Source organism: Balaenoptera borealis (assembly GCF_965194805.1).
Source record: "Balaenoptera borealis genome assembly, chromosome: 3".
In the NCBI taxonomy this organism is placed as follows: Eukaryota; Metazoa; Chordata; class Mammalia; order Artiodactyla; family Balaenopteridae; genus Balaenoptera; species Balaenoptera borealis.
In genome coordinates, this window is record NC_138866.1 from 37471169 (window position 1) to 37494007 (window position 22839).

Sequence of the window (22839 nt, forward strand, 5' to 3'; positions counted from 1 at the left end):
GGGGGCTACTCTTTGTTGTGGTGCGTGGGCTTCTCATTGTGGTGGCTTCTCTTGTTGTGTAGCACGGGCTCTAGGTGCGCGGGCTTCAGTAGTTGTGGCACGCGGGCTCTAGAGCGCAGGCTCAGTAGTTGTGGCTCACGGGCTCTAGAGCGCAGGCTCAGTAGTTGTGGTGCACGGGCTTAGTTGTTCCGTGGCATGTGGGATCTTCCCGGACCAGGGCTCGAACCCCTGTCCCCTGCATTGGCAGGTGGATTCTTAACCACTGCACCACCAGGGAAGTCCTAGAGGAATGAACATTTTTATTTTATTTATTTATTTATTTATTCATTTATTTTATTTATTTATTGGCTGTGTTGGGTCTTCATTGCTGCGTGCAGGCTTTCTCTAGTTGCGGCAACTGGGGGCTACTCTTCCTTGTGGTGCGCAGGCTTCTCATTGCGGTGGCTTCTCTTGTTGCAGAGCACGGGCTCTAGGCGCACGGGCTTCAGTAGTTGTGGCTCGCAGGCTCTAGAGCGCAGGCTCAGTAGTTGTGGCGCATGAGCTTAGTTGCTCTGCGGCATGTGAGATCTTCCCAGACAAGGGCTCGAACCCATGTCCCCTGCATTGGCAGGCGGATTCCTAACTCCTGCGCCGCCAGGGATGTCCCGGAATGAACAATTTTAAAAACTATCTTTGAAACAGATAATCTCTGGGAAGCTAGCATTTAAGTGATTGAGATGTATTGTAGTTAGAAGTGATTTTTTTTTTACTTCCTGAAAAATAGTATTATTATAGGGTTACGTTATTTCACATTTATGCATTTAAAATTGGATTGAGTTACCTTTGTGTGTGTGTGTATGTGTGTGTGTGTGTGTGTGTGTGTGTGTGTGTGTGTAACTCCCTATCACTTAGCTTTAAATGCAGATTTTTCTTGGGTTCCAAGTTCATTTTGGCTGAATTAACTTGTTCATCATTTCAGCTAGATAACTTGTACATCATACAATAATGAGATTTTTAGCATATCTCTTTACATTTTAACGACCATAAAACTTCATTATGTTTTCTACTGTATATTTTCCAAATGTTCTTGGCTGTGAAACAACTTGAAAAGTATAAAGCTTAAAATTGTGGCAGCATGATGTAATAGAAGAAGCACTTGGAGTCAGAAGGTATATCTAGACCATGCACAATATTTAACTTTTCTGAGCTTAAGTTTCATATTTGTAAAATAAGAATAATAGTACTTCTCCTACTTAACTCTCGGAGTTGTGAGAAACAGATGAAATAACATACTATAGTCCTTTGAAAAATGTAATTCTTTCATAAACAAAATATAAGGTTATATTAAGTATCTGTTATACCTTAAAAGGTTCAAGTTTAGCATGAATTCTATTGTGAAATCCACTCGTTCAAGTGATTTTTTTTTTTTTAAGTTTTTTGCTGCTTCATAAGATGACTGGACCAAAAAATGATAAAAATCCTTTCTATCAAGTCTTTTAAGTTAATATTAGTGTTAATTAATATTATTTTCCCAATTTCATTCCTTTGGTGTGCTAACAGTACAATTTCATAGGAAAATTAAAAGAAACCTCTTCTTCCAAAGACTAATAACTTTTCCTGATAGTGTAGATTAGTTTACCATATCAGTTAATATATTTCTTTTGCATGTTGCTTTGTATTAGTATGTATGCTGAGGTAAGTGATGGCTCCATTCTCTTTGTGGACATTCATCCTGATCATTAGTACTTTTTATTGGCCTAAAAAAAAAAGAATTTCACCATTCCTTGAATTGCAATGGAGCTAGTGGTTAAGAGCACAGATCCTTAAACCTGACAACCTGAGTTGAATACTGGCTCCAATTATAACTACTTTGTAGGCTGTTAGAATTAAATGAGTAAATATTTGTGAAGTGCTTAAAACAGTGCCTGACAAACACTATTAAATAAATTCCTTCCTTAATGATTTTATTCAATATCATTCATCAAGTATTAATGTGAAATAATAGCTAAAAGAGAAAAAGCTCTAGGGGATGGCTTATATTTTAAATTATATCTTGTAGCTGATATTTTAAATCTCTAAGCCTATAAATACTTGGAAATTTACGCATCCATTCAACTAAAATTTGCACTGGATTTCACATCATTGATACTACCACTGTCTTAAAAAACTTTGTTAAGGCCTTCCACATATTTATGCTTTAAATATTTTAACTTTATGTTGCTTGGTTGTATGAAGTCATTTTGATTAGTGCAAGTAAGAATTATAACAGGACTTCACATTTGAATGGCCATTTAAGAATGCTTTGTAAAATATTTCCTTTATATCATTTGAGAGGCAGTATAAGAAAGTATTTAAGAGTGTGGGCTCTGAAACCAGTTTTGAATTCCAATCCCTGCTATGCATTTGTGAGCAAAGTGACCTCTGGCATATCACCTACCTTTTCTAAGCTTTACTTCCTAATTATAAAATGGGAGAAGTAAGTGTACCTACTTTGTAGGGCTGTCTGGAAGGTTAAATGAGATATAATGCATATAAGGCATTTAGAACAGTGCCTGGATTATAACAAAAGTTCAGTACGTCTTAGTTGCTGTTAATGTCACTGATGCATACAAAAGTATCAGTAAACAGAACAAGTGGAAATGTGAGGCAACCAAGATTCAGATTGGATCTGTAATTTACTGAAGGTCACATGCAAAAAAAAAAAGTAAGCCTCCTTACTTCTAGTGCAGATCTTTTCCCATAAAAATACTGCCTTCATTTCCACCTTTAACACCTTTCAGCTCACTCATATTGACTAGGTCCATCTCAGAGACATGTTTCTTCATTTTCCATTGTGTTTCCAATTCTTGGCTGCTTGCTAGAGTATTTTTATCTTGGTTCTAATTCTGTCAGACTGCTTCCCTTTCTTCATGAATCCTTCAGCCCTGTATTACTCAGACCTAAAGTTGTTAGCATGCATGACAGGCATCTATTTTCAAGAAAGGAAGAAAGAATAGATACTGAAGCTAAATTTTCCATAGTGGTTAGTTTTTGTTGTTGTTGTTTTTTAATTAATTAATTATTTAATTTTTGGCTGTGTTGGGTCTTCGTTGCTGTGCGCGGGCTTTCTCTAGTTGCAGTGAGCGGGGGTTACTCTTCATTGCGGTGCGCGGGCTTCTCACTGTGGTGGCTTCTCTTGTTGTGGTGCTTAGGCTCTAGGCACGCGGGCTTCAGTAGTTGTGACGCGCGGGCTCTAGAGCGCAGGCTCAGTAGTCATGGCGCACGGACTTAGTTGTTCCGCGGCATGTGGGATCTTCCCGGACCAGGGCTCGAACCTCTGTCCCCTGCATTGGCAGGCGGATTCTTAACAACTGCGCCACTGTGATTTCATTAGCCTATCATTAATTTGTATTTAATGTAGCACTGAATTATTTTTGCAGAGCTATTTTATTCTTTCCAAACTTTCCCTTCCCCTGCCCCCACCCCCCACCCTGAGGTTGTAAAGTCAAATTGAAGTTATTTCTTAGGAACTAAGAAGGGAGCCTGCAAATCACACAAATACCCTGAGCCATTCTAAAAATAGGAAGAATACAATTTTATGAATCATTGGGTTATTTTTTTAAATCTTGAAAGATTATAATGTGGATGTATCTTTTTGGCATCAAAAGCATGTTTATATCATATAAGCAAAGCACATAGTATTTAGTGCATTATACTGGAATTTTGAGTTAGTTTGATCCCGTAAAGTATTTTGTGAAAGAAGAGTTGCATTTTGAACATACTGGTCTGAAATTTGGGTTTGTAGATCTAGTTATTAAATTGCATTCAAACCATCAGGTGTTTGCTGAATACTTTCTGCCTATAGGGTACTGTGTAAGATGGTAAGGTGATGTTCCCAAATCCTAGCCCTTTCCTTAGCTTCCTCAGCTATGCCTTCCTGGTGCTTTCTATGATGTTAGGAGGTTGAGTGAATTTACCTCTAAACTGTGGTTATGGATGTTTTATCAATAGTGATAATATTATTACTATCTAATTTCTCTACAAAAGGGATAGCTGCTTCTAAAGCTTGGTCTGTGTGTGTGTGTGTGTGTGTGTGTGTGTTTCCTGTCTTTGACTGTCATTGTTTTACATCTATGTGTAGTTCCTTATCTTTGCCTCCTGCCTGCCTCTATTGAGTGTGTTATGTGTGTGTTTATATTTTTATACTCCTCTCATGGGAAGTAGCATTTCGTGAGGTAAGCTGTGGAGTTAGTCTCAGGCTGGTGGAGGATTGATATTAGAGAATTGGAAAATATGGTTCCTGTCCTTAAGAAGTTTATACTTTATACTGGAGAAAGAAGCAAATATAAATATATAAAACATATAACTAGAGATAAATAACACTTTAGTATATTTGGTATATGCTTGCTAAATGAGTAACAGTTGATATTTTGGCATTCAGAGGGAGTAGAAACTCACTTTAGGCTGAGTTAAGAAAGATTTTGTAGTACTGGTAGAATTTGAGCTATATCTTGAAGCATGGGTATTATCTAGATAACTCAAGAAAATGATGTAGGATTCTTGGAGAGAGTAGCAACTCTTTTTGCAGTTGTATTGTGGGGAAAATATTTTGCCTAGCCTATTAAAGTATTGATGAGTCTGGGCTTGCTATAAAATATAGTGTGTAATTCACATGTTCAAACATCTGCAGTTCATGCAGAAACAACAAAAGAATGTATGTCAGACTTTATAAAAATTAAGTGTTTCGTTTTATGTACTTAAGAAATGTTTGTGAAATCTATATTTGCTTTTATTTCTGATATACTGTCAATATTTTTTACAACATGAAGTTGGCTTCTAAGAATAAAACTCTCACATGATATTTCTCGTGTGGGAAGTAAGAATTTTTCCCGTTCTTGACATCTTTGGCCAGGAATCAGATGTTAAGTCAAGTGTTTCCTGTCATGCTCTGTATCAGGCACAGTGGAGGTTATTGCAGTTGCAGGCGAGAGGTAATGGAAAACAGGAGGATAGTGGCAGGACAAACAGTGAGGAGATGGATGTAAAGGGCGATTTTCAAGGTAGGCTTTATTAGCTAGGGGAGTCTTGTCGTTTGCCTCCCTTTAATGAAAGGTAATTCTGAGATTTTGAGCCTTGGTGACTGAGAAGATTGTGCAGTTAACAGAGATGAAGAGTATATGTTTGAGTTACATTTTGAGTATATTTAATTTGAAGTTTTGGCAGCACGTTCAGGGGTAGAGGTCTAGGCAGACATTAGAAATATAGGATTGGAATTTTGAAGAGAGACCAGGGTTGAGGATAAAATCTAGGAGTTCACATAGAGGTAGGAATTTATATTGCCAGGTGAAGAGGAAAAAACAACTTAAGAAAATCTCAGTTATCCTGGGTGACAGTGGAAATTTATTCTGTTTAGAGACTTTGTAATTAAGTCCTGAATGATGTTTTTTGTCATTCTCTAATTTTTGCACCTGTTGCTTGATGGCGGTAGTCATCAGTGCCATGAACAAAGAAGGCAAGTATTAAAAAAGAATTTGGTAGCTTAAGTCTTCATGTTTAGTAAAGTTAAACTTGACAGTACATTATTTCCAGTCCTTTTTATCCTTCACATCAGATCTATACAGTAAGCGTGGAATTTTTTTTTCCTCTTAATATCCGGCTTTTGTAGCATGGTTCAAGAATTATGCCTTTTGTTGGTTATTTCTCTAATATCAGGATCTTTCACTGTGTTCAGAGGAAAGGAAATGAGTTTAGAACTTAACTAGATTCTGATCTTCCCGTGATATGGCACAAAGTGGTTAAGAGAACTGGTCTGTCCTATTGAATCTTTACACGAATATAAAGCTATAAATATTTATGTTTAAGGGTTTTTACCACTGTTTTGATTTCTATTTCAATAGATCCCTTTTGGATACTCACCTAATTTGGAGTAATAAATAGTGAATCTGTACTTCAAAATGTAAAAGAAGATATCTTTAACTATCAATTTATAAATATTTATAAACTGTTGCCTTTTGTATGAGAGATATGTGGACATGATTATAAGCTCTCCAGTATTAGGAAGCCTCATTCTGGCTTAACCTTATTTCAGGCACTGGTTAACAGTGGAAATTAAAAGAATTATTAGTATGTTAAAGTGTTAAAGCATCTTTCTGTTTGGTGACTTTTGGGGAGAACATTTCATACTGTGAATTCACCGTAGAAGTATCTAGTCTGCTTGTCTCCCTGCCCCCCTCCCCCCCAGTGTATATATTCAGTTTGGTGTCAGTTATCATGGTTAACAGCATGGGGGATATGTATATATATATATGTAAAATCTAATAGGTTATTCTTCAAGTTTATCGTTTGACACTTGAATTTCTTTGAAGTTCTCTGTGCTGGCACTTCTTGGTCTTTCGGGCCAGGCATCATTCTGAGCACTTAACATGTAGTAATTAGTTTATATCTTATAACAACCCTGTTAGGTTGGAACTGTTAACCTCTGTTTAAAGAATAGGAAGCTGAAACACATAGCTAGTGAAGCCAGAATTTTTTTTTTTAACATCTTTATTGGACTATAATTGCTTTACAATGGTGTGTTAGTTTCTGCTTTATAACAAAGGGAATCAGCTATACATATACATATATCCCCATATCCCCTCCCTCTTGCGTCTCCCTCCCATCCTCCCTATCCCACCCCTCTAGGTGGTCACAAAGCACAGAGCTGATCTCCCTGTGCTATGCAGCTGGTGAAGCCAGAATTTGAACCCTGACAGTCTGGCGGTATACCCATTCTCTTAACTACTGTGCAATACCTATTTCTCTAAGCCTCAGTTTCCTCACCTAAACAGCAGTAATAAAAAGATTATCTTTTAGGGTTATTGGTAGGGTTAAATGAAGCAATGCATGTGAAGAGACTGATACAGGAACCTAGTTATTAATGATCAGTTAATACTAGCTGTCTATTGTTTGGTCACTTTTCTGAGGTTCTTCGGGTTCTTTTTTTTTCTTTGTCTCCTTTATAGTTTTTAGTTTTCCTCTGCCCATTCCTTTAACTGGTGTTTCAGGGTTCTATTCTTTTTTTTTTCCTAATTTATATTTATTTATTTATGTATGCATATATGTATGTATGTATGGCGGCATTGGGTCTTCATTTCTCCGCGTGTGCTTTCTCTAGCTGCGGCGAGCGGGGACTACTCTTTGCTGCGGTGCATGGGCTTCTCATTGCGGTGGCCTCTCTTGTTGTGGAGCATGGGCTCTAGGGCCTGCAGGCTTCAGTAGTTGTGGCTCGCAGGCTCTAGAGTGCAGGCTCAGTAGTTGTGGCGCACGGGCTTAGTTGCTCCGCGGCATGTGGGATCTTCCCGGACCAGGGCTCGAACCCGTGTCCCCTGCATTGGCAGGCGGATTCTTAACCACTGCGCCACCAGGGAAGCCCTCAGGATTCCATTCTTGACCTGTTGTTTTATATCATTCTGTATAATTCCCCTTCAGGAGTTTCATCCAATTCCCTAGTTTTTAACTACTGCCTATTTCCTATAGTCTGATGACCCAGTTTTATACTTTCCTCCTGAGCTGTAAACTTATGTATCCAAATGTCTATTTTACATCCTCCCTTGGCTACCCCCATATGTCCCTCCAGCCTGATGTGGATAAAACTGTAAAAGGATTTTAATCTAAAATGGAATTGAAGGATATGGAATGGAGAATCTCACACTTGTCCTCTCAGAACAATGAAACTTAAAGACTGAGAGACTGATTTCCCATAAATGCCTGATTTACAAAAGAGTGAAACTTAACCTCTGACCAATGAATCTCTCCCTGTCTTTGAGCCAGTGAACCCTCTGCATGGCTCCTAGTTGGACCCTCCCCTTTTGCACTCCTTGCCCATAAATGCAACCCAACCTAAACCTTCAGTGGACTCACCTGTAGCTTACTGCAGCATGCGTGTCCCGAACTGCAGTATCTCTGCTACTCCAGGATAAACTCGATTTTCAGTAACTCGAGTTTGCCTCAGCTTACCTCTTTTCTTTTAGGTTGACATTACATGGTGTCATAAGTGATCTGAAGGCGCCAACCACTTGAACTTCCGGGATCAAGTGAGGTTCCTGCACTTGAGTCCTTTGCACTGTTTGCTTCTGTGAGTCGCTGTAACTTTCAGTTTGGTAAGTCTCCTCTTAGATCTCAAGCTACCTCCTTTTGGTTGAGCTGTCTTATTTTATTCAAAATCTAGATAAAGACAGATTGTCTTTCTGGTAAGTACTCTTTTGTTTCTGATAATTTTATCTAGTCATCTGAATGTACTAAAGGTGGCCTCCCCCTTGGGGAATCCTAGCCAGTTTTATGTTAAAAAAATTATGGTCCTTCCTCATGTGCATGTTTGACTAAATAGACCAATCTTACAAAGGATAACATAGAACTCCAATTGTCATTTTGTGGAACCTTTGATCTCCCCAAACTTGTTTTCTTTGAACTAAGTTAGAAGACCATGGCTACAATATTAAGCAATCTGAGTGGGATTGTTATTTTAATTGGTATCTAGAGGCTACTAAACATTCAGGATTCTAAAATTGCCTCCTTATTGTTTCTACATTAACTGAAGCAAATAAACAACCAAAGATGGATAAAAAAGTTCCAGAGCCCTTTTCCTCAGTGCTAACCGAGGTCCTTTCTAACCCCACTGTTCCACCTCCTCTGTATCCCTCCTTGCCCCTTCCTGAGTCTCTCCTCTGTCTGAATTTACTTTCGTTCCTCACCAAACTGAGCCCATTAAGATCTTCTTTTTCAAAATGAGACCTTCTGAGCATCCTACTAAAAACTGCCCTAGATTTCCTACGCCCCATGGACAAAGACCAAAATTAGGGCTGTAATTAAGGATTTCCCCAAAGTAACTGAGGATCCCCATACATTTGCTGAGGAATTCAGTATTGTAACCCCAACCTACCAATGTAGTCTCTCTGGTCTCTATTAATTAGTTCATTTGCTTGTTGGAGAATGTCAGGCCCCACAATGGATTAAAACTGCAGGTTGGGGAAACCCTGAACGACTTCTAGGGTTTAAGCTAAACCAACCAGTAGTCCTTTTATATGGTCAACTTCATCGCATAGCCAAAAGGCTGCACAGAACCCTCCCTAGAGCCTTCCCCAAACCTGTGGACTGGAATAAAACTCAGGTATGCATCCAAAAGCCTGCCGAATCCTTCCATGACTATTACAACAAACTCCAAATTGTTTTCAAAGAAAATTCTGGACTCCCCATAGACGTTGAGTCCACTCAGGTGGCTTTTTTTTTTTAAAAAAACGGTATTTTTTTTTTAAACTAATTTATTTATTTTATTTATTTTTGGCTGTGTTGGGTCTTCGTTGCTGTGCGCAGGCTTTCTCTAGTTGCGGCGAGCGGGGGATACTCTTCATTGCGGTGCGCGGGCTTCTCATTGCGGTGGCTTCTCTTGTTGTGGAGCATGGGCTCTAGGCGCGCGGGCTTCAGTAGCTGTGGCTCACAGGCTCAGTAGTTGTGGCTCTCGGGCTCTAGAGCGCAGGCTCAGTGGTTGTGGCGCATGGGCTTAGTTGCTCCACGGCATGTGGGATCTTCCCGGACCAGGGCTTGAACCCATGTCCCCTGCATTGGCAGGCTGATTCTTAACCACTGCGCCACCAGAGAAGTCCCCACTCAGGTGGCTTTTAATTCCATGTGTATAAATGGCCTGCACAAGAACTTATCCTTGTTGGTCAAAAGAACCTGTATGGAATGGGAGACAGTGTTCACCCCTGACCTTGTCAATCTGGCTAATAAATTAGCTCACATCATAGAAGGTGACTCTAGAAAAAAGACAACTAAGATTTTGAATCTACAACACCAACGGATAGAAACTCCAAAGCAAATCCATCCTACAGGACTATGTCGTTATTATAAAAAGCCTGACCATGGAAAAAGGATCGCTACAAATTGAAATCCAAATAGTCACAACCTTCTAAGAACCCATGGCCAAACCCACCCCCAGTGATGGGACTCCAAGGACACACAGGGACTGTTCCTTGTTCTGCCATTAAATAGACTGGAGGAAATTACTCTCCAGATCAGGGACAAATTCCTTACAGTTTTTTTTAAAAAAATAAATTTATTTATTTGTTTGTTTATTTATTTATTGCTGCGTTGGGTCTTCATTGCTGTGCGCGGGCTTTCTCTAGTTGTGGCAAGCTGGGGCTACTCTTTGTTGCCATGCGTGGGCTTCTCATTGCGGTGGCTTCTCTTGTTGTGGACCATGGGCTCTAGGCACACAGGCTTCAGTAGTTGTGGCGCACGGGCTTAGATGCTCTGTGGCATGTGGAATCTTCCCAGACCAGGGCTCGAACCCGTGTCCCCTGCGTTGGCAGGCGGATTCTTAACCACTGCGCCACCAGGGAAGTCCCTCCTTACAGTATTAATTGACACAGGAGCTACTCTTATAAGTGCTGAACCCCACTACAATTAAACAGTCCCTTTCTTGGAGTAATATGTATGTTCAAATAGTGGGAGTCTTAAAAAAACTGCCATGTGTCCTTATTTCTCAGCCCATATTTTTTTCTCTGGACCTTTGCAAGATAAATGCCTGCTCCCAAACATTTACTGGGATGAGATTTTCTGGAGAAATACAATGCTGCCTTTTTTTTTTTCTCTCTCAAAAGGCAGAAATATCCCTTGAGTTTGAATTCAACACTTAGGAAAATTTAACCCCTTTTGCCATTATTTGCACTCTACAAACCAAGGCAGTCCAAACTTTGTACTCATCCGCCCTATTAAACCTGGTATTCCCTAATCTTTGGACAAAATTCTTAACAGAAAAAGGCACAATTCATGGTGCCCCTCCCATTATGATCCAGATTGACTGCACAAAACCTCTCCTAAGAATAAACAAATATCCTGTGAATAAGGAAGGTTTACAGGGCATAAGGCCCATTATAGAGGACCATAAGGCCCATTATAGAGGACCATAAGGCCCAAGGACCTATTATCCGTTGTGCTAGTCCTTGTAATACCCTTATTTTGCCTGTTAAAAAAACAGGATGAGGATGGAGATTTGTCCAAGACTGCAGGGCAATAAATAACATTGTAATTCTTTGCCGTCCTGTCTTTTCTAATCCCCACATGCTGTTGGTATCCATCCATACTGGAAGCAACTTTTACAGTCTAGTCAACTTATACAGTGGGTTTTTAGTATCCCTGTTGAAAGGGGTAGTCAGTGTCTCTTAGCCTTTACCTGAGAAGGACAACAGTACATCTGGACAGTCATGCCTCAAGGCTTTACTGAGGCCTTCTTACTTCTCACAAGTTTGAAAGGCTGATTTAAATGACATAAAATTCTCTGGAGGCTTTCTTGGGCTAGCTGGTCATTGTCATAATTGGATCCCAAATTTCTCCCTAGTGGTTCAGCCCCTATTTGCCTTACTAAAGAACACCAACCTGACCCCATTGTTTGGATGATCAAGATAGCTTGGCCTTTAAGATCTTGAAGGAAAGCCTAATAAATCCACCTGCCTTTGGACACCTAAATTATCAGCTACCCTTTTTCCTTTTTGTATATGAGAAGGAAGGGAATGCCCTTGGATTACTTACCCAAAAACATGGGGGCTATCACCGACCTTTAGGTTTCTACAGCCAACAGTGAGATCCAGTGGCCTGAGAATACTCCACCCCCACCCCTTAGAGCTATGCCTGCTTCCACTCTTTTAGTAAAGGCTACTGAAGAGATTGTTATAGGATCCTCCTTGATCATCTTTGTACCTTAGCCTGTTGAGCCTTTCTTAAATTTTGCACCACACTCAACACTTTTCAGCGAGACGTCTTACCACCTATGAAATCCTCTTACTAACCTCCCCTCATATGACCCTTATTTATTATAACAGTCTCAACCCTGCTATCCCTCTTCCCTCTTGCACTGATGAAATTCCCCATGTCTGTTTGACTTTGATGGATCACCTCTTGACCCCTCATGATGACTTACAAGAAACCCGCTTGGTGAATGCTGATCTGGTTAATTGATGGTTCTTGCCTAAAAAGTGAGAATGGCAAATTCTGTGCCAGGTATGCAAGGTCATTGAGGCTGCACCCTTGCCTTCGACCACTTCAGCCCAACAAGCGGAGTTACATGCTCTCATTCAAACATATGTTTTAGCCAAAGGCAAGACGGCAAATGTCTGTACAGATAGTTGACATGCCTTTGGGATAGCCCATGACTTTGGAATGTTATGGAAACAGTGGGGTTTCCTTACTTCTAGTGGAGTTAAAATTAAGAATGGCCCTTATGTCCAAAATTTGTTGGATGCCGTACTGCTGCCAGCAGCTCTAGCTATCATTAAAGTCCCTGGGCATTCCAAGTCTGATTTTCTGGAAGCCAAAGGAAACCACCTCACCAGTATTCCTGCAAAAAATGCCACCCTTCTGAGATCTATAAACCAAACCTCTGTCATGGTCCAGAAGGCTGCTCCCCCTGGCGAGAACCTAAGGGAACTAGCCAGGGAAGTACAACAGTTGGCCTCTGAAAGAGAAAAACAGAATTGGAAAGTCAAAGGCTGTTGGTACCGTGAAGTAAAGGGACTCTGGTTTGGACCCAGTAATAAATTGGTCCTGCCAAAAAAAAAATCTAAAATTTCCCTTTTTAACTACCATATATGACTTAAACCATTGGTCCAGTGAGAAAATGGTAACATTTATGAATCAATATTGGTGGAGAAACGTCGGCAAGGCCACAAAAAACACATATCTTGTCCTAAATTCAACCCAGAGAAGACTATCTACACTGCCTGGGGACATTTTGATTTACCCAATAGACCATTTGAGGTCCGGCAGATGGGTTTCATACAATTGTCCCTGTCTCATGGATATAAATATATTAGGCTAGTAATGGTGTGCATGTTTTCACATGGACTGAAGCATTTCCATGTAGAAAGGCAGCTGCCTCTTCTGTAGCTAAAGTCCTTTTAGAAAAGATTACTTCCATTTGAGGAACCTCCCTGGAACTCCATAGTGACTGGAGAACCCACTTTACTGGACAAGTACTTTCACAAATCTGTGCCATCTGGCCAGTTCTACAACATTTTCATTTTGCTTATCATCCTCACTCTTCAGGACTGGTTGAACATACAAATGGAATTATCAAGATCCATTGGCTGAATTAGTTAAAAATCTCCAAATACCTCAACCAAAAATATTTCTGCTGGTTCTTCTAAATCTTGGACCTGTTCCATTCAGGATTCATAAGCTCTCACCCTTTGAAATAATTATAGGACAGCCAACACATTTAGTCCCTGCTTCCTTTGACCTACAAATAATAAAAGGGGATATATTTCAGTTTTGCAAAGGTCTAATTAAATCCATTGACAATAATAATGCTTTGGAGGAATAATCTTTCCACAGCATGCTCCCAGGAGACAAAGATGTCAAACACCACACTTTGCAGCCTGGTGACTTCGTCTGTTGGAGAAGGCATATCCATAAAGTTTCCCTCCAACCTTGTTGCAAGGGCCCCTACCAGCTGTTGCTGACTAACCCCTGTGTCGCTAAGCTCCAAGGGATGGACTCCTGGATTCATGGGTCTCTTCTATAAAAAGACCCCCAAACTTGAGTGGATCTGCAACCTAACTGGTGATTCAAAGCTAAAATTTTCTACTGAAGCAGATGACATCAGAAGTAGACAGCTTTCCCAAGATATCCAGCCCAGGCCTGTGTCATGCTGCTTAAAGTTCTAATTGCCCTTTCTTTGGCTTTCTTGCTGCTCTCTTTAGCTTTAGCGCATCCCTTGGCGCACCTTACCAAAACTCCCTGATTCTGCCAGCCTTACTGATTGTTTGATTTGTGCCAGAGCTAATAACATTCATGATGAACCTGAACTGGTAACCTGGCCTTTAGCCTTAGAAGGATGGCGAAATCTGTCTGGCAGAGATGTAGGCTTTTCCTTTGGTACCTTTGAAGAGGTGCATGTTTTTCCTTGCAGCAAATTGGCACCAGACATTACAGCATTCCATTGGGTGCCCCCTGCCCATAAAGGAATACCCCTTAACCAAGTCTGGACTCTTACCCAAAATCTTTCTTTGTGTTTCGAAAACATTTATGGTACTGGCAAAACTCTGGCCTCCCTCCCACTAAACGCTTGTAACTATACAATTCTATATGATTCAGATGATCGTGAATTCACTCCCTGCTGGAATCAAGAAGACTAAATGTCTCCTCTATTAATGTATCTCTGTGGTGGGATAATGAAAATTATAATGGTACCAGGGAATGGGAAGCGGATGTGCTTCCTTTCAATGGTACTTAATGGGGAATTGACCAAAAATCTGGTGAATGGTGGGAACTTAATTCAGCTTACCTTCTCCCTGGAGATTCCCCAGACCTCCATGAGAAACTCACCCGCAATAATCAAACTCACCTATTATTCCAAATGTATAGAAATTTAAAATGTTCTTATAGCCATTCCCACCATGCTGACTGTCATGTGCTATGTGTAAATGACCATGTTTTTGATCCTGAGAGCTCTTCTTTTATACCAGGAAAAAAAAGGGGGCCCACTTACACCCTGTCTTTAGAAAACACTGGTTATTTCTTTCTGTGCAGAAACACTCCTCCTTAAATGGAAGGGACGTTGTGGAGTTGTTGCCCTTCCACTGCCTATGTACCCAGTCTGGGTTCTTTCTCCTAACAACTGAAAAGAGCGCGCCAGAGCTGGGACGGATATAATTTTGGATGGATGCCCACAGATAACCCCATAGTAGATGGAAAGGGGTTTGGGCGTGCCTTTGCCTGAGTCTTTTTCCCCGTGGGTTGGAGTAACGGACTTGAAAAAGCAATTTGAAACCTCTCCATAGTCATGGCAGCTACCCTTAATGCTTCTCTTAGAGCCTTTGAACATCAGCAAACCCAGACAGACAGCCTAGCAGAAGTCGTCTCACAAAACCACAGAGCACTACACCGCCTTACTGCACACTAGGGAGGAACCTGTGTCCTGCTTGGGGAAGAAGGCTGTTTTTATGTTAACAAATGGGGAAAAATAATGCAAGAAATAAACATGATGGACAGTATCAATCTGTTAACTGAAATAGGCCAAGCTCCAGGACTTGGGACATTCTCAACCTATTAAATATAGGTAGCTGGGGAAACTGGTTGAGAAGTTTGTTCCACTCAGTAACCATAAGTGGACTTCTGACCCTGGGTGTCATCCTCCTAATGAAATTTCTACTGTCTTATTTCAGTAGGCAAATGTCTTTCTCTCAGATGTATGTACAGAATAAAGTTCCTGAGGCTTATCATGAGGCTCAATTGACTGTGGAAACCAACCTGACCACCTTAGAGGAGTATGACTGAGATTCCCCATGTTGTTCAAATGAAGCCAAAAATCCACTTGCCATTTCCCTCTTCGGTGGAACAGAACATCTTAGAATGGTCCTCTGCAGCTCCAAGGGACACACAGCCCAACATCTAACAACATCTCTGACTAAACAAACACCCATGCAATAAGGTTGATCGGCGATACTGTCTGTGAAAGATCTTGCTCAAGCGAGGGAAGAGTGAAAGGATTTTAATCTAAAATGGAACCAAAGGATATGAAATGTAGACCCATTCATGTGCCCTCAGAAAAACAAAACTTAAAGACTGAGAGACTGATTTCCCATGAATACCCGATTTAGAGAATTATCACATTTACAGATTTATCGAAACTTAACCTGTGACTAATGAGCATCTGCCAAGAATCTCTTCCCATCTTCGAACCAGTGACTTGCTGCACGGCTCCCAACTGGACTCTCCTTTTTTGCACTGCTTGCCCATAAAAGCAACCCATCCTAAACCTTCAACAGACTTGCCTGTAACTCGTCGCAGCTTGGCTGTCACGAATTGCAATTCCTCTGCTGTTCCCAAATAAACTTGATTTCTGGTAACTTAAACTTCACCTCTTTTCTTTTAGATTGACTTTTTTTTTTTTTGGCTGCACTGCAGCGGCATGTGGGATCTTAGTTCCCCGACCAGGAATTGAACCCGCGCCCTCTGCATTGGAAGCACAGAGTCTTAACCACTGGACTGCCAGGGAAGTCCCAGAGATTGACATTTTATTTTCCTAACTGATTTTCAAAAAGCAGAGAAGTTTAAAATTTTAATTAATTCAAGTTTTTCTTTGCTGGTTTGTGCTTTTGGATTCTAAGAAATCTTCACCTAACCCAGGGTCATAACTTCTCTGCTTCTTTCCTAGAAGTTTTGTAGTTCTTGCCCTCACATTTAGGTCTATGATAATTTTGAGTGAATTAATAGTGCTTGTTCAGACCTCTCCTTTGTCTGATGTTAATAAGCCACTGCGCGTTGGGCCTGGGATGCTGGAGGGCTTTCCTCATTGTCCTTCTCCACTCGCAACTTTTAGCAGGCACTGCTGGCATGTGCCAGATAGGGGATTTCTCACCATGCTGTTTCTCCTCCAGCAGTAGACTGTTGATGCTTTTCACTCAGTGTGAGAATCGTGATGGAGGCAGAGGGTCATTCTCCTCCGTGATGATTTGTTTTTTTTTTTCAAATGTATACATATGTGCATAATCATGACTCAGAGAGTTCTCTTGCTTTCTTCCCCAGTCCGGATTCCCCCAAAAGATAACCAGTATTCCGATTGCCACCATTGTAGATTTGTTTTACCTGTTCTTAAACTTTGTATACGTGAAATCCTGTAGCAACCTTTTGTGTCGGGCTTCTGTCACTAAACAATTCTGAGATTTATCTACCTTGTTGCATGTACCAGTGGTGTGTGGGTTTTTGTTTTGTTTTTTGCTGTGTATAATAATATACCACAGTTTATAAAGACTATTTAAACAATTGGATAATTGTCTAATTATCTAATTAATCATCTTGTAATTATCCTGAAAGCTTGTAATTATCCTAAAAGTAACATGCCAGTGGTCTATTCACTTTGTGGCTGAGGCCAGAAACCTAAGAATCGTCTTTGACACTTCTCGTACCGCTCTTGAAGTCTAATGAGAAAATGCTGTTTCTTCCTCTTTCATAATTGTGGCCTGAATCCAGCCACTTCTCCCTACTTTCGTATCTCTTGCCCCAAATTGTGCACAAGCCTCTTTACTACTTTCATTCTTGCCCTAGGTCTGTTCTCCAGTCAGCAGCTGGAGGAATCTCTTCACGGACGTTTCTCACCTGCTGTCAACCTGCAGTGGCTTGCTTTCTCACTTGAGAATAAAATCTGAAGTCCTTACCGTGGCCTGCAAAGCTCTTATCTGACTGCAGCTACCTCTTCAACCTTATTTCCTACACCACTTTCTTTCTCTGACTCAGTGTTAGCTGCACTGGCCCACTTGCTATTTTTCTCTGCCCAGGAGAGAAAATTATCTTCTGCCCATTTTTGGATTGGGTTGTATGTTTTTTTTGATATTGAACTGCATGAGCCATTTATATATTTTTGAGATTAATCCCTTGTCGGTTGCTTCGTTTGCAAATATTTTCTCTCATTCCAAGGGTTGAATTTTTGTTCTGTTTATGGTTTCTTTTGCTGTGCAAAAGCTTTTAAGTTTAATTAGCTCCCATTTGTGTATTTTTGTTTTTATTTTCATTTCATTATTTTTCCCTTGGTTCACACGGTCCAATACTTTGCTCCCTCACTTTATTCTGGTCTCGACTCAAATCTCACCTCATGAGAGAGGCTTGCCTTTAATGACCAAATCTAAAAGGCTATTCTTGCCCCATTTCTTGCCTTACCCAATATTATTTTTTATAATACTTATCACTATTTTCATTATGATAATTAGTTATTTGTCTGTATATCTGTCTGTCTCCCCACTGCTCTTTGTTGAGAGCGGGGACTTTGCTAAATCCAGTGTGTTTTAGGCCTGTCATGTTAGCCATTCGAGAATCGTTTCTAAATTATTGAATAGGGATTTAATGATTTTTAAAAATATTTATTTATTTGGCTGTGCCAGGTGTTAGTTGTGGTATGCGAGATCTTTAGTTGCTGCATGTGGGATCTAGTTCCCTGACCGGGGATCAAACCTGGGCCCCCTGCATTGGGAGCATGGAGTCTTAGCCACTGGACCATCAGGGAAGTCCCAGGGATTTAATGATAATGCTTATCAGTTTCTAACTATAACATAATATTCAAGTGGATTGTTCTTTGATAATGTTAACATCATTCTATTATAGGTCATTACTCTTTTAATTCCCCCTCCCCCTTCCTTTTTTTTGCAGTTATTACAGAGAGCGTTTGCTTAATTTTTAAAAGCATCTATTGAGAATTAGAAAAAGGAGTAGTAAACATAGAGTACCAATTCAAGAATTGGATTATTCCACATTGCTACTATCTGTTCCAAATTAAGACATCTGGTGACTGAAGAAGTTTGGTTTCTTCTCTGTTTGGTTAACCAGCTGGTTGTTTTGGAAAGGCAAAGACAGTTCATTGTTCTTGTTGAAAGAAGCTGGGTATTCATAGACTTACTATAAAGGGTGACTTTGGGGTAAAAGATTTACTTGAGAAACTGGATACCTCAAGATGTTATTGAGAAAAATGTCTTTGTTTTTTAAGAGATACTTTGAATGTTATATCTGGAACCTGAAGGATAATCTCATACTGCATGAGAGAGTGTGTGTGTGTCATTCCTTCCCACCCCCTCCCTCTTTTCCTTGGTAACAATTTCCTGCACTTTAAAAACTGTGCTCTCCCTAAGAATTTTAGTGTATTTTAATGCATGAAATGCCATATGTTGCTGCAACCAGTATCTTGAACATTCGTGTGAACAAGAATAGCATATTCAGGCTCGCTAACCAGGATTAATTTACAAAGACATTGTCTCAGTCATTAATGAATATGATATTTAAAATTGCGTTGAAATTGTAGCAGATGTCAGTTTAGCATACCTTCCACTAAATATGCAGCACTTCTGCCCAGTTTAAAACAAATGGTTCTTTGATAGATTATTTTAAGGCCAATTATGTGTCAGTTTAAAATACACACACAAATTTCTCTAAATTTTTGATATAAAAGTTTTCTTAGAAATGTTCTGCTGAAGTTAAACCAATGCATGCTTTTTATCCCAAGGTATTGATTTCTCTAGGACATGTTGGTAGTGCATATGAGGGACTGTTCTTTAATGTCCAGTATAGAACTTTTGTAGCTAACATTAGATTTTTCCCATTTGCCACTGACCTTGCCACTAGCACATGACATTAGACATTAGCAGCTACTGCTTCCAAATGCTCTGCTAACACGACTTTGAAACTTGAAGAGTACTAGCCAGGTATTTGTAGATTGTCCCTCAATTGAAGTTGTTTGACGTTTTCTCAAGATTAGGCTGGGGTTATGAATTTTTGAGACGAATGCCACAGAAGTAAACTATCTTTCTCATCACATCACATCGGAGGGCAAGTGACATCAACATGACTTACCACCAAAGATGCTGACCTTGATCAGTTGGTTAAGGAGGTGTCTTCTGATTTTCTCTAGTTGAATTTACTATCTTTTACTCTTTCAATACTCTGTTCTTTGGAAGCAAGTAATTAAGTCCAGCCTATACTCCAGAAGAGGAGAACTGAGCTCCACCTCCTGGAGGAGGTTGTTTCTGCTTATATTAGCTGGAATTTTTCTATAAGGAAGATATGTCCCTTCTCCCTCATTTATTTACTTACTCAGTCATTTATTTTTATCAGTATGGATTCATGGGTGTTTATTTTATTGTTTGGTTGCTTTTTTGCTCAAACTGGTCTAGAGTGACCAGTGGGAGATCTTGGCTCCTGTGTCAAGGGTATTTTTAATAGGGTAGATCGTAAGCCTTTCTGATCGGTACCTAACTAAAAGATAAGAATTTTGGAGAAGTTCACTGAGAACTTGTTTCACTTCAGTGAAACTATATCATCTTCTAAAACATACTGAAGTTCATTTGCTCTTTAGAAATGTATTTTTCATTAAAAAATGAAAAATGAAATCTTAAAAAGCACCCACACAATTTGATATGTCAGTGGTTTATTCAGAATTGAGAGTTGCTGGTTTGATATTCATGTTCATGAAATTTTGCATATTGGTTCATTTTTTAAAAATAGTTTTAATATAAAAGTAACAGAATGCTTTCATTTTTTAAAAGCTGTAGAATGGTATTTTTTAAAATGTGAATGTGCAATGAAATAAGGCAAATCAAATGAAGTTATTAGAAAGAAAGGAAATCAATATTTGCTTATTTTCTTTATGCCAAGAATTATGCCCACTATATCCTTCTGCTTTGTGTTCCTGTGTCATCCTGTGATTATCTCTGTCCTTGTACCATCACCCTATAGTGTAATTGTTTACTGGTCTTTCTCCTAACTTCTTGAAGACAACAAGTATGTTTCTCATCTGAATCTCCAGCATTTAGCACTGTACTTGGCTATAAAAGGCGCTCAATATCAAGTATGTCCATTTCTGTCCCCATTTTAAAGATGAAGAAACTGAGGCTTACAGAGTTTAGGTTAATTTGTACAAAGATGACTTTGCTAGTTTGTGGTAGAACAAGGGCTTGAAATTAGTATGTTTTATTCTTAAACGTATAGCTTTTTTATTGTACCACACTGACAGATTATTGACAAGCTGAAAATTACTTCACTGCATTATTTCCAAATTGACAATCTCTGAAAATATTCATAAGAAACTGGTAACATTTGACGCCTGCTGGGAGAAGAAAGGGGCTTGAGGACAGAAATGTTCTAAGACATTAGTTTTGGAACCTTTTGAATTTTGAGCCATGGGACTATTTTAGAAATTCAAAAATATAGATAAATTTGTAAAATACACAGAAACTTACCAGATAGAGTTTTATATTAAGTTTTAAAATATTGTATCATTTCAGAGGTTTGTTTGTTTTTTTGTTTTGTTGATGTCTTTAGAATCAGGGATCCTACCATTATTACTGAGCATAGGTTTTTTTATAGTCTTCTGACAATTCCTTTGTGTATCCTATTTTTTGGAATAGGTGGGAAAGGGGAGAGGATAGAATGTTCTAAAGGGAACAAAAGATCAAAGTCCCCATCTTTAATATGAATGAAATTTGACTTTTTAAAGTATGTTCCCTAAATCTTTATTTGTAGGAGCTTCTTACATTAAGTCAGTACTTGGTGATAACACCCAAGACTTTATTTGATTATCTCTGATTAGTTAGGCTGGTTCTGGCTGCATTAACAAAAACTCCACTGCAAATTGACTTAAATAGTCAGAAAATGTTGAATCTCATACACATGGAATTAAAGTTCTTTCCATCAGTCGGATTGGGTACCCTTTAGAATTAGCGTTCTACATGTGAACAAATTGTAGTTAGGAGGGGAATACATGCGTGGACTGGCAAAAATGTATGGTTTCTGAACCAATTACTGGTTAAAAAGGATGGCATTACTGTGATTAGGTTAATCAGGATCCATCCCTGGTGCTACAGGCAACTGAAACAATGTTGATGCCACATGGAGGGGGAAGAGGGGTGAGTTGGAGGGGTTCCATCATACTAGATGTCCTCTATGGTTTCGTAATTACCCTTCAAATAAAATATGATATATGTTTGACACCTCCACTGTTAATAATAACTTTTGAGGAATGTAATTGTTCGTGGTGGATAATGGGTTGCATAGGGGTTTCTTTTACTATTCTTGATTCCATACAAACTCCATAATAAAAAATGGGACACCAAAAAATTAAAAGTGATGGCTGCTTACTGTAACCTTTTTCTGTGTTTGTGTGTTTTTTCAATCATCCTGCTCCCTTTTTTTTTTTTTTTAATAAATTTATTTATTTTATTTATTTATTTTTGGCTGCATTGGGTCTTCGTTGCTGTGCGTGGGCTTTCTCTAGTTGTGGCGAGTGGGGGCTACTCTTCGTTGCAGTGCATGGGGCTTCTCTTTGTGGTGGCTTCTCTTGTTGCGGAGCATGGGCTCTAGGCACGTGGGCTCCAGTAGTTGTGGCACGCAGGCTCAGTAGTTGTGGCGCACGGGCTTAGTTACTCGGCGGCATGTGGGATCTTCCTGGACCAGGGCTCGAACCTCTGTCCCCTGCATTGGCAGGCGGATTCTTAACCACTGTGCCACCAGGGAAGCCCCCATCCTGCTCCCTTTCTTTCTCCTCTGCTTATATGTAGAATTAATATGTAATTCTTCCTCTCAAAGCCTAATAGGCATATTCCTTAATTAAAGTTGACAATAATATTTTAGTACTTAAGTGGAAGAGGAATAGCATAGAATTGAAATGAACATAGGTTCACAGGTTTTAAAGTTACAATTTGGGTTTCAAATCAAACTCCCTCTGTTATTACCTATGAGAGTATTGGCAAGTTACTCAGTTTCTCTGAACTTCAATTTCCTCTGTAAAATGGTGATAATAATACCTGTCTGATAGGGTTAAATGATTAGGGTAAAAAAATTAGACGTATCAATAAGTTTCTAGCACACCGCCTAGCATTTGTTGAACTCCAGTTATGAGTTTTTCTTCTTTGTGAGACTCAATCATCCTAGCCCAGTTTGATAGATATGTTAGCGTTATTGTATTGTGAAGTTATTAGAGCCCATTCCTGAATGAGTTTTCCCATTTAGCTTCTCCCTGCATTGGGGACATTAGCCGAATCTCTGCATTGTGCAATCATCAGAGCTAGTTCCTTGCGGTCAGTGGGCAGTATTAAGTTTCAGCTGTGGGGAATTAGTTTTTCTGACCCAAGTCTGATAAATTGTTTCGAAAGAAAACTAGTCCTTTATCCAACATACAGTTCAAATACAACTCTTATTCTTTAGTAGTGAAAATGTAATAGTGTTTGTTGCTTATGCTGTCAGATCTTTCAAGTATGATGAAATTTATTCATACCTGAAAGATAGAAATATATTTCTAAGGATACTGCTCATTTCTGACTTCCTACAAAGTAATATGCCAAAGACTTTTAGTACAGTGCCTTTTGTAAT

General features: G+C 39.5%; 1 protein-coding gene across 3 annotated transcripts in view; it reads left to right on the forward strand.

Annotated features, from left to right (window-relative positions):
- The window catches only part of LOC309626117 (WD repeat-containing protein 89), a 116292-nt gene that overhangs the window by 71275 nt on the left and 22178 nt on the right, over positions 1-22839 (forward strand). Inside the window, exon 2 of one of the 3 annotated variants that reach the window (XM_082386569.1) lies at positions 7968-8096. The exons of the other annotated variants lie outside the window; for them this stretch is intronic. The gene's annotated coding sequence lies outside the window, so the exon portion shown is untranslated. The remainder of the gene's footprint in view (positions 1-7967; positions 8097-22839) is intronic. 3 annotated transcript variants of the gene reach the window in all.